The sequence below is a fragment of the Colletes latitarsis genome, chromosome 6, assembly GCF_051014445.1.
Source record: "Colletes latitarsis isolate SP2378_abdomen chromosome 6, iyColLati1, whole genome shotgun sequence".
Classification (NCBI taxonomy): Eukaryota; Metazoa; Arthropoda; class Insecta; order Hymenoptera; family Colletidae; genus Colletes; species Colletes latitarsis.
The window spans coordinates 7,953,493-7,965,748 of record NC_135139.1 but is presented as its reverse complement, the minus strand read 5'-3'; the positions used below and the strand labels follow the sequence as shown (position 1 = coordinate 7,965,748).

Sequence of the window (12,256 nt, the reverse complement as noted above, 5' to 3'; positions counted from 1 at the left end):
CCAAATGTCATGCACCTTCACCTAAGTTACTACGATCCAATCTCTGGATATCCCCAGTTGAATCTCTAGTGGATCTCAAGTTCTTAGTTGCACCTGGAATATTCCTGAAGTTTCTAATTCAACTTCTACATTGCTTTGCATATTTATAAGACCCTCCTAGAATTTTAATGTGTTTGTTTCTAAAATCCGTAATCGTGTGTTAAGCAAACGATCTAAATTACCCTTCGCTTAGTTTCTAAAAACGTAATTTCTGATCTCTCATATTTATAAGACTCCCCAAGAATATAAAATAACAGTTATTCTAACAAATTTTGTGAAAGATCCATCACTTAATTTGGGGATAATAATTGTGAAGTCTAAAATAAATTCAAGTAGCAATAATTAATTTCATTATATTATAAGACCCCTAAAAAATAGAAAATAACAGTTATACTAACAAATTTTGTGAAAGATCAGTCACTTAAATTGGGGATAATAATTGTGAAGTCTAAAATAAATTCAAGTAACAATAATTAATTTCATTATATTATAAGACTTCTCAAAAATAAAAAATAACAGTTATTCTAACAAATTTTGTGAAAGATCCGTCACTTAAATTGGGGATAATAATTGTGAAGTTTAAATAAAATTCAAATAGGAATAATTAATTTCATTATATTATAAGACCCGTCAAAAATAGAAAATAGCAGTTATTCTAACAAATTTTGTGAAAGATCCATCACTTAATTTGGGGATAATTATTGTGAAGTCTAAAATAGATTCAAGTAGCAATAATTAATTTTATTATATTACAAGACCCTCCAAGAAGAAAAAATAACAGTTATTCTAACAAATTTTGTGAAAGATCCGTCACTTAAATTGGGGATAATAATTGTGAAGTTTAAATAAAATTCAAATAGGAATAATTAATTTCATTATATTATAAGACCCGTCAAAAATAGAAAATAGCAGTTATTCTAACAAATTTTGTGAAAGATCAGTCACTTAAATTGGGGATAATTATTGTGAAGTCTAAAATAGATTCAAGTAGCAATAATTAATTTTATTATATTATAAGACCCCCCAAGAAGAAAAAATAACAGTTATTCTAACAAATTTTGTGAAAGATCCGTCACTTAAATTGGGGATAATAATTGTGAAGTTTAAATAAAATTCAAATAGGAATAATTAATTTCATTATATTATAAGACCCGTCAAAAATAGAAAATAGCAGTTATTCTAACAAATTTTGTGAAAGATCAGTCACTTAAATTGGGGATAATTATTGTGAAGTCTAAAATAGATTCAAGTAGCAATAATTAATTTTATTATATTATAAGACCCCCCAAGAAGAAAAAATAACAGTTATTCAAACAAATTTTGTGAAAGATCCGTCACTTAAATTGGGGATAATTATTGTGAAGTCTAAAATAAATTCAAGTAGCAATAATTAATTTCATTATATTATAAGACCCCTCAAAAATAGAAAATAACAGTTATACTATCAAATTTTGTGAAAGATCTGTCACTTAAATTGGGGATAATAATTGTGAAGTTTAAATAAAATTCAAATAGGAATAATTAATTTCATTATATTATAAGACCCCTCAAAAATAGAAAATAACAGTTATTCTAACAAATTTTGTGAAAGATCCTTCACTTAATTTGGGGATAATTATTGTGAAGTCTAAAATAAATTCAAGTAGCAATAATTAATTTCATTATATTATAAGACCCCTCAAAAATAGAAAATAACAGTTATTCTAACAAATTTTGTGAAAGATCCTTCACTTAATTTGGGGTTAATTATTGTGAAGTATAAAATAGATTCAAGTAGCAATAATTAATTTTATTATATTATAAGACCCCTCAAGAAGAAACAATAACAATTATTCTAACAAATTTTGTGAAAGATCTGTCACTTAAATTGGGGATAATAATTGTAAAATCTAAAATAAATTCAAACAGCAATAATTAATTTCATTATTTCTAAGGGTAAAATGAACAGAACAGAATACATTTGAACTAGTTGCAATATTCGCATCTTGGGGATTGCAGTTCTCATAAATAAGCAAAGCTGGTCTCGAGTCCGTTTGAAATATAAATCAATCTCCTACAAACGTTGCAAATTAAATATTCTGATGGGCACGCTTAAATCCACGCACGTACGTACCACCGTATTAAAAATGGTAACGTTCACGATCGTCTGTAAAAGCTCAAACGCACGAATATTACGAACAGTAATTGGTTATCTCATCAGAGTCTGTTGGTCTTCCTAACGAGGGAGTATTGAAACGAAACAGAGTCAACTTGCCTTCTGTGGTCTAATTAAAAGTTTCAGCTTCGCCAAGTTGCTTTATTTTTTTCGGACGTTTCGCGGAAATGAAATAAATCTCTTTAAAGGGGTCACCAAAATACATTCCTAGTTCTTTATTTTACACAGCGTTGTTAAATTCTGTTCTGAGCGAACGAACCCTCTGTTGTGCAAATGTTTCCTTGGCACAGGTGTTTGGCCTGGATGTGCCAGTAGGTACACCACCGAGTATTCAGGGCGCTGAATACAACGAAGTTTATGATAGAAACGAGACTGCGACGCTGTTTTGAAGAATATATATCGTTCAAGATCTTCTCAATTTATGGTTCGGAGATGTTCAAATATCGCTAAGGCTCCCCTAAAATTCAGCTTCTTGTCCCAACTACTGATCCACGCAGTTTCGTACAGTTTCCAATGAAGTTGGGCAAATTTTATTCACAAATAACGAGTAAAATTCTTAGATTTATTAATAAACTAGTTTTCTTTAGTTTCAACCTTTTGATTACTGAATACTCCTGGCCAAAGTGTTCATTGAAGACGAAATATTATACTCTAGCGTAGACTCTGTCGATGAATTCTACAAAGCGCAAGTTATAAATGTAATTAATGAATCATTTTTTTACGATACAATTTAGAACATGCCTTGACATAAGTAATAAAATTTATTTTTAAAATACTGATAACTGTGTTGCAGTTCAAAGGGTTGAAGCTATGAATTAAACGTAAACGGTAGTTCGCGAACGAAGCTGAAATTAGTATTCGTTCTTTGTGAACAAATTTGCCCAATTTTGGTCTCCAAGGCCAATTGGTTTAAGGAAAAGCGTAACTGTAGTAGAATTAACCGTCTAGTTTCCTTTAATTAGGATTCTATGCAATCTGGAGGATAGGGTTTGCTTCTTCCAGTCACGTTCCAACTTACTTCTAAGCTTTGATAAGACTGAGACTTTCCGAATAAAATCCTGAGAAAACCTACTTTTACAATTGTACATGTGATAAGATCAATATGTCAGCGATTGAATAATAAATATTATGTATTATTGGAATTTTTGTATCGTTTTTCTTTAATATCGTTCGTTCTAAAAATTTTTGAAAATGTTTCATTCTCAATGTGACAAGCCTAAGGATGAATACCATATACATAGAAATACACACAGACAAAATATATACAAAATATTAAATCTTTCCTCCAGTATAAATAATTATTTTTAAAACTATCTTGTGAGTAACATTAACTGTGACAAACTTTAATCTAAACAGCATTATTTCATGTATGTGACGTTTATATTTATTGTATCCCCTTGTAGATATATTTATAATTATAGTTTGCCACAACAACCATTACTCTTCTTTCCTTTCCTTCCCTCCTGCTATCTCGCTTACATACTTCCTCCATACAACAAGCCGTCATGCGTTGTTTTATTAAACCTTTAGTATTATGATTTGTTGGTCAGTTTAGTCGATAATATTTTGTAAAGTCTGAATTTAACATGAATATATAAAACGTGACTGAAACATTGAATTAAAATTAAAATTTGAATAACAGAATAAGGTTACTTACGAAATTAAATAAAATCTAACCGGAAATTATTTAATAACTAGATTTCACAATAAACGTAAAAGACAGCATAAATAATAATAGTTGATATATTCATCGGATAGAGGATGTAAAGTCCTTTAAAATGAATTTTGTTTAAAATCGATACCGCAGTTAGTTCCAGAGAAAACAATTATTTAAACTTGTCTTAAGTATTTTGGTATTCTCATAAAATGAAAGAGTCAACTAATCAATTATTTATTATATAACGTGTAGATTTGTGTCTCGTGCACTAACATAATGTTTCAATTTTAACGCGTAATAATTATTTTATACTGTGGAGACACCTCCTGCACTCGCCAGTAGAGGGCTACGCTCTCGTCTCTCTCACAAGTAGTCGATGGACCACCTATTCCTATAAATACACTTCTCAACCAACCATTAAATTTCCCAGCGTTTAAGGCAAGGCCTGCTACACTTCTTCCCACAACTTTTCTCCGTTGATTTTCTCTTCTCTTCTCTTCATAATATGTTGTATTACAAATACAGGGTGCTCGTTATTAAATAATCGATCATTTATTATATAATGCGTAGATTTGTATCTCGTGCACTAACAGAATGTCCCAATTTTAACGCGTAATAATTATTTTATACTGTGGAAACACCTCCTGCACTCGCCAGTAGAGGGCTACGCTCTCGTCTCTCTCACAAGTAGTCGATGGACCACCTATTCCTATAAATACACTTCTCAACCAACCATTAAATTTCCCAGCGTTTAAGACAGGGCCTGCTACACTTCTTCCCACAACTTTTCTCCGTTGATTTTCTCTTCTCTTCTCTTCGTAATATGTTGTATTACAAATGCCAGGTGCTCGTTAATAACCTCGTCGAAATCACCACTAACGTCGGCATGGTGTTAGCAAAGTATAAAGAGAATAAATAGAAAAAGGAATAATCGTCGATAATTTCTATACGCGGAACGTGCAAGCAAGAGAGTATAGAGAGGAAAAATCATAGACCCAATCGCATCGCCGTTTCACGTGGACACGAGCGTCGAGGGAGTAATTAACAGGGAAAGCTGGCGAGACCCGGGGTCCCTTTTCTCTCCGAAGATCGGTAAATAAACGATTTTACACGATAATGCAGCCTGCATATAAGTGCAAAGGGTGACGAAGACAGGGAGCAGAGAGGTGAAACGAGATGCAAAGCGTCGCGATCGACGGAGAATGGAAGCGGTTCGTAATTAAGTAGTGGAGGTTATATAATGAAGTTTGCCTTCCACGAACGACGATCGATTTCATTAATTATGCGAAATACCGAGGGTTGCTCTGGTTACAGGTCGCACTGAAAGCACTCGCGGAAATGCCTCCCTGGTAAGACGAAGGGGGAGGGGAAAAAGAAAGAGAAGAAACTCCCCGCGATTCGGCGGAAACGGAAAGAACCGGCAACCCCTAATTAACTTATTCGATCGGGTCGCGTTAATTAATGCATGTCGACCGTAGAAGCGATGCAATTCAATTACGTGAAATCAACCGGGGCTTTCGGAATTGTATCTCGGCTTATTGCGGACACACGATGTTGCGGAGAACTGCTCCACAATTTGGCAGAATTATATTTCGATTTCGAAACCGAGCGATCCTGACAACGCCGGAGCTGTTTAAGCACGTTTCCAGCCAGCCTCCTGCGAATAACAGGAGGGTTAGGCTATTCTAAACTAGATTATTGCAAAATGCATCCAATTAATGTCGACCGACAAGCCGACTCAGACGAAGCAATATCAAATATATGTGTGATTCGAATAATCTACTGCCAGTGTAGCAACGACGACAGAAAAATAATTATACGGTCAACCCTTGTACAACGCGGTTAATTTGTTCCTCGTTGCATCGACAACCTTCTATGAGAAATTCTAGAAATAATATACGAGGCTGAATCAATGATTGTCTGCAATGTTGTTATCAATTTTATTTGATTACAACTAGAACGTCGACATTAACATTGTTATTTTTCAACGTGATCCCCCTGCTTCTCAACAGACTTGGCCAATCGTTCCTTATGACTTCGAAAAAATACAACATAAAATCGTAACAAACATAACAAGTTGACTAGATGACAGTAAAATCACGTGTACGTGACAGTGGACAACGTTAACGAACGTTCCACTGTGATAATTTTTCTTGCTCTATCCTCATTTTTCCCTATTGCTTGAATTATAGCTTCGTTTAAGTTCAATGAAACTCAGACCTAACCCTTATATGAGGAAAACGTATTGAACAAAATTTAAAAATAATATACGAGGCTGAATCAATGATTGTCCGCAATGTTGTTATCAATTTTATTTGATTACAACTATGAACATCGACATTAACGTTGTTATTTTTCAACGTGATCCCTCTGCTTCTCAACAGACTTGGACAATCGTTCCTTATGTCTTCGAAAAAGTACAACATAAAATTGTAACAAACATAATAAGTTGACTAAATGACAGTACAATCACGTGTACGTGATTCATTTTCCCTATTGCTTGAATTATAGCTTCGTTTAAGTTCAATGAAACTCAGACCTAACCCTTATATGAGGAAAACGTATTGAACAAAATTTAAAAATAATATACGAGGCTGAATCAATGATTGTCCGCAATGTTGTTGTCAATTTTATTTGATTACAACTAGAACGTCAACATTAACGTTGTTATTTTTCAATGTGATCCCCCTGCTTCCATTGAGAAAAATGGACTTGACCCATCGTTCTACGAGTTTCAATTTTACCCTCATGCAAAATAAACTTCTTTTACAATATACTACATTGACATTTGCAAAAACAGTAAAAATAATTCTAATTCCATTTACATGCGTGCTTTTTTGCAGAACACATTTTTCAAATAGTGATCTATTAAGGATACAAAAATGTATTTTATCTCGATATTGCGTTTACAAATTTTTGTTCGCCATTTTACTATATGTATGATGTATAATGTACGCGAATAATATAAAAATGTATGTGGTAAATGAAATTAATGCGTTCGTATGTTAAACAGACATTTCTTGTAACTACTTTATCCACTTAAATTTTTTAGAACTTTATTATACACAGTCCATAACACATTGCAAAATTAATACCCATTAAAGCGTTATGCGTATTGCTTTAAGGCAACTGTAAACATTCTATGAGTTTGAAACGCGTTTATAATAACATGGTAATATACTATAATAGTTGCATTGTTCTTCAGGATAATTATACGACTTATTCATGCATGGCATCAATAATAGTCGATACAAGTTCAAATTGTTCGGCTGAAAATGCAGTATGAGCGCAGACAATTAAACGGTAATTATTGAACAGTAATTATGAAGGGTTCCATAACATTATTTATGGAGACATTATTGTCCTGTTTCCCAATATTAAATAGATTGATGGCCATCGATTATTGCACCATGTACTTCGTTTCAACAGTACCTCGTTAATAATATGTAATATAATAAACCATGCAATCCATTCGATATCTAGTTTTCCTAAACAATGACCGAAATGTTACTAATTCTGTGATACATCTGTTATGTCGAGTTAGTTTTAATTTTTTCGTATAATGCTTCGTTTCCACGATAATTCAATAACATTTGCTTGTCTGTCCATTACTCCACCATTTCTACTTATACTGAAAGTCGTAAGCTATTGTAATAGTTCTTAACCTTTATTCTTCCAAACTTTTCGTATAACGTTCCTCAAAATAGTGTTTTTAAATATTAGTTACATCAATGCTTTTTAACCAGTGAAACTCCTGACTTATTTATATTTTCCAAACGAGAACACTTAACACTAAGCCAGCACTTCATGTATACTCACTCCTACCATAACCAGTCAAATGACCAGTCTTCCTTTTTCTCTTTTACGAGGAAACGTACTTCCTAATTTTTGCATTATATGTATAGAAACTTGTGTTTTGATGTTTATTCGTAAGATATCCATCTTTTGTGTTAAAAAGTTTCTTAATTTTCATTGGATAGAAGATAAAACGCCCTTGAAAACGAATTTTGTTCCAAGTCGATACCGTAGTTAGTTCTAGAGAAAACAATTATTTGAGAAAAAATGCTGGCCAGTAATTACGCAAATATCCTGTATTTAAATTTAAATTAATTTCCAATTAAATAGACAATTTACAATCCAATTTCATCGCACACCAGTCGTATAATCAATAGGAATTACTGAAACTTCTTTGGGTATGTAGTGTCAAAGTAAATGTCAAAATAAACATAAAAGATGACATAAATTATAATAGTTGTTACAATCATAGGATAGAGGATGAAATGCCCTTTAAAACGAGCGTTCGAACAAGTCGATAGCTTTATTAGTTCCGGAGATATAAGGGTTCGAATCGTTTGTTTACATTCCATTGTTGACGTCACGAGGTCAATGAACTTTCATGTAGTAAGATGAAGACAAAACTAGATAAATTTGAAAAATTACACTTTCCTTTACACAACGATATCTCCGAAACGGAAAGTCGGATCGACAAAAACCAAAAACCATTTTAAAGGGGAGGTTTTGCCGCTTCAAATAATGCCTCAATAATTAATAAAACACTAACAGTTTCGAAACTAAACGCGTCTAAAGTTTAACTATTTTTAATACGCGTTCTTAGACTGGTCTAAGACAGTGGAAACTGAAGATTCTCTTCTTTCGTCTTTGCTATACATATAGTTCCTATTTACATCGGAAGTTAACCAGAATTTGGTACCAAATTTTGTCCAAAAAACATAAATCATTCAACCGGTCAGATGACAAACAGAAACAGAAAGCAAACAATAAGAATAGAAGTGAATATTGTAAACTTAATTGTACATATAATATAAGAAAAGTCGTAAAGTGAAATGGCGCCAAAATAATATTGTATGTTAGAAATTCTAAACGAAATTTTAAAAAGGGTCATTTGTTAAGAAACGTAAATAAATTCGGTACTTTTCGCGTATAAACTGGATAGACCTCCTCAACACTTTTTCTTTATTATTTTAAAATATTTTTCTCTGATTATCTTTTTTATTTGCTTATTATAGGGCTTATTTAGTTGTTTTAACGATTCGAGGTGACACGACACGCCGTTATATTGGTGTCGATATTAATGGTGTTGATTTACAACAAGAAAAAGCGAGGTCGTTAAGTCGGGGTTATTAAGTAAGGCAATATCTGCAGTGAAATATTAATGATATTGACGGGCTCTCATAGTTGAGGGGAGGCGGCAGACAGGGGATGAAGAATAACGACGCCGCGCCAACCTAAGTGGTAATTGTGTGGGCGTGGTTAAGCAGGAAACTTGACTCATGACAGATTCGAAGCCTATTTCACTCGGAGATTTCGCCCGGAAAATGTCTGCAAAAGATATTAATTATCAACCGAATAATGAAAGAGAAATAAATCGTTCATACTGGATTTAAAAGAAAACTATTCTCTACGATGAAAACTATATTAGTTGCACAAATTCGGATGAAAATCGAGAATGGTTGATTAAATAAATAATTATTATAGACCAAAGTAATTTTACTAGTGGAAATGATATATGTACGATACAATATTATATTTAAGCGACCCTTAAATAAATGAATAATTATTATAGATCAAAATAATTCTACTAGTAGAAATGATATACAGGGTGTTCGTCCACCCCGGGGAAAAATTTTAATGAGAGATTCTAGGGGTCAAAATAAGACGAAAATCAAGAATACTAATTTGTTCATGGAGGCTTCGTTAAAAAGTTATTTACGTTTAAAGTTCCGCCTGTAGAACAGCAATCTGCGAGCAACTGTGTACGCATGATAGTGGTTCTCACTCTCAAAACTGTAAGGCTGTGGACACGTTAGTGAGTAGAGTTTCTCATGCTGAATGAGAACCATTATCACACGCATGCGCTGTTCGCAGATTGCCGTTCTACAGGCGGAACTTTAAACGTTAATAACTTGTTAACGAAGCCTCAATCAACAAATTGGTATTCTTGATTTTCGTCTTATTTTGACCCCTAGAATCTCTCACTAAAATTTTTCCAGGGGTGACCGAACATCCTGTATATACAATACATTATATTTAAGCAGCCCTTAAATGAATGAATAATTATTATAAACCAAAATAATTCTACTAGTGGAAATAATATACGTATGATACAACATTATATTTAAGCGACACTTAAATGAATAAACAATTAAACTAGTGGAAATGATATGTATAATATCATTGTTAAATAGAACCTTTTTGTTAACCGTATTGTATTTTACTTATAAATATTGTTCAACGAAATATATTTCCCTCTTTCTGGTCTAAACAGTTTGGAGATTCGACGATAAATATTTATTTTAATTTTCTTCTTGATGGAATAATTGTTCTACAGAAGGAAAGAAAACAGGAAACAGCTTTCGCGCGTATACACGATGTAATTCTAAAAAGGGATGTAGGGCATAAACTCTAGTCACTCTACGCGAACTTTTGTTTCCGCTATTGTTCACGATACGATCGTTGCACGCTTAGAACATGTCATCGTTACAACAGCAACAGTATCGCATAAGAGGATTAGTCCCCGGGTGTTCGTGCAGTGTATTCGTCTGGCAGCAAATGGCACAGCGCCGTCGATCAAACACCGAAAACTTGAAAACTGTACATCGTAAATACCGGACATACTCGAAGTCAACGACCACTTCAATGTGTTCGAAATACTTCGTTCGATAGTAAAATAATAAAATAAAAGCACACGCGCCCGCTGCATTTTCCGAGCAACCTATAACGGAGAGAGAATCACTTTTTCTAGGGCTTTTCAGAATTATAAAATTAAATTTTCAATTAAAAATATTAATTATTCTATCGTGTAATTGTTAAAATAAAATATGCATTAAATCAAAAAGAAATCCGAATGTTCAGGCTAGATTTAAATATGATAAACTTTCTCTACAATTCAGAAATGAATTAAAATTGTTTTTCATCGAATTTCCGGACTTGTGATATATGGTTGAACCCCATTTTAGTCGAATTCCTCGATTAATATGAAAAAGATGACCACCATATGTATCCTTGATAATGCAATAATCGCGTGTGCAAAATATTACCAGTATTTTCATATTTTATTATGTGTACTTAGTTCGAAAAAATTTGTTGTAACAACAAGTTTGTTGGATCGAGTGGTTTTCATATTTGTTGAATTTATCTGTATATTTGAATAACATAAATAAATGTATGTATACATATATATTTAATAATATTTGTGTTATTGAATTAATTCATTGCAAATATGAGAGGTTGTATCATCCCTGAGTGCAATTAAATAACACCAGATACATTACACAACATGGACACTAATCTATTGATTCAGAAAATGTGATGTAAATGGTCGTTACAATAAACCTTTCTTCTAAATAAAATCATTACAACATTAACAAAAGAGTCATGATATCCTAACAACATTAAAATTAAAATATCTCCTAAACTAATGATTTTTTAACACAAATGAGTTAATACTTTTTTGCAAACAATTTCAAGATGCATCAACTGATGGAATAAAAAGTATATGATTCATACATATATATCCTCTACTCGTCAACCTATAAGGAAAGTAATACCATCAGATGTGGTGGCCCACCCTGCATATAAACCATCTATTATAAGACACACAGATATACATAGAGCAAGTACTGATATACTAAATGTATACAGAGTATTCGACCACCACTGGGAAAAATTTTAATGGGAGTTTCTGGAGGTAAAAATAAGACGAAAGTCAAGAATATCAATTTCTTGATTGAGGCGTCCCTAAAATGTTATTAAAAAATTAAATTAAAAAATTCAAATCATTCTGGAAAAAATATTTTGAGTTGCGGGGGTCGATTACAATCATTTTTCGTGAATAGTTATACCCTCCAATTCCTACGCACTTTCGAGAAAAAAATTCCTAAACGAAAATATAATGTATGGCTAGAATGTACCCTGGAAATTTCATGGGAATCTTTAAAACATCATAACTCCTGAACGGATTGGACGATTTTAATGTTTAAAAAAGCAAACTACGCGTATTTTAGTGTAGAATATGTAAAAATTATAAAAATATTCGAACATTTGTTCCTTGACCCCGTAATGTTAGAAAAATCCCATAAAAGTGGTCCAATTTTCAAACGTCCAGAACTCCTATAATAGTGAACGTATCTCATTGAAATTTTTTTCTAAAGTAGAGCTCATGGATACCTACAAAAAAGTATACCGTACCGTAGACAATATGTAAAGTGTACCGTAGACAATATATCCGTACAGCGTTAAACAAATTTATTAAAAATGAAAAACGAATTTTAAGAAAAATCAATAGGGAGTAAGTATTCGTGCCTAAATTTTTCGTCAAAATTGAAAAATTTCAAATCGTTCTGAAAAAATTATTTTCGGTTGCGGGGCTCAATTACAATCATTTT

The 12,256-nt window shown here is 32.5% G+C and overlaps 1 protein-coding gene across 4 annotated transcripts in view; it reads left to right on the top strand.

The window, feature by feature from the left end:
• The window catches only part of Nha1 (Na[+]/H[+] hydrogen antiporter 1), a 572,935-nt gene that overhangs the window by 307,120 nt on the left and 253,559 nt on the right, over window positions 1-12,256 (top strand). The window lies entirely within an intron of this gene.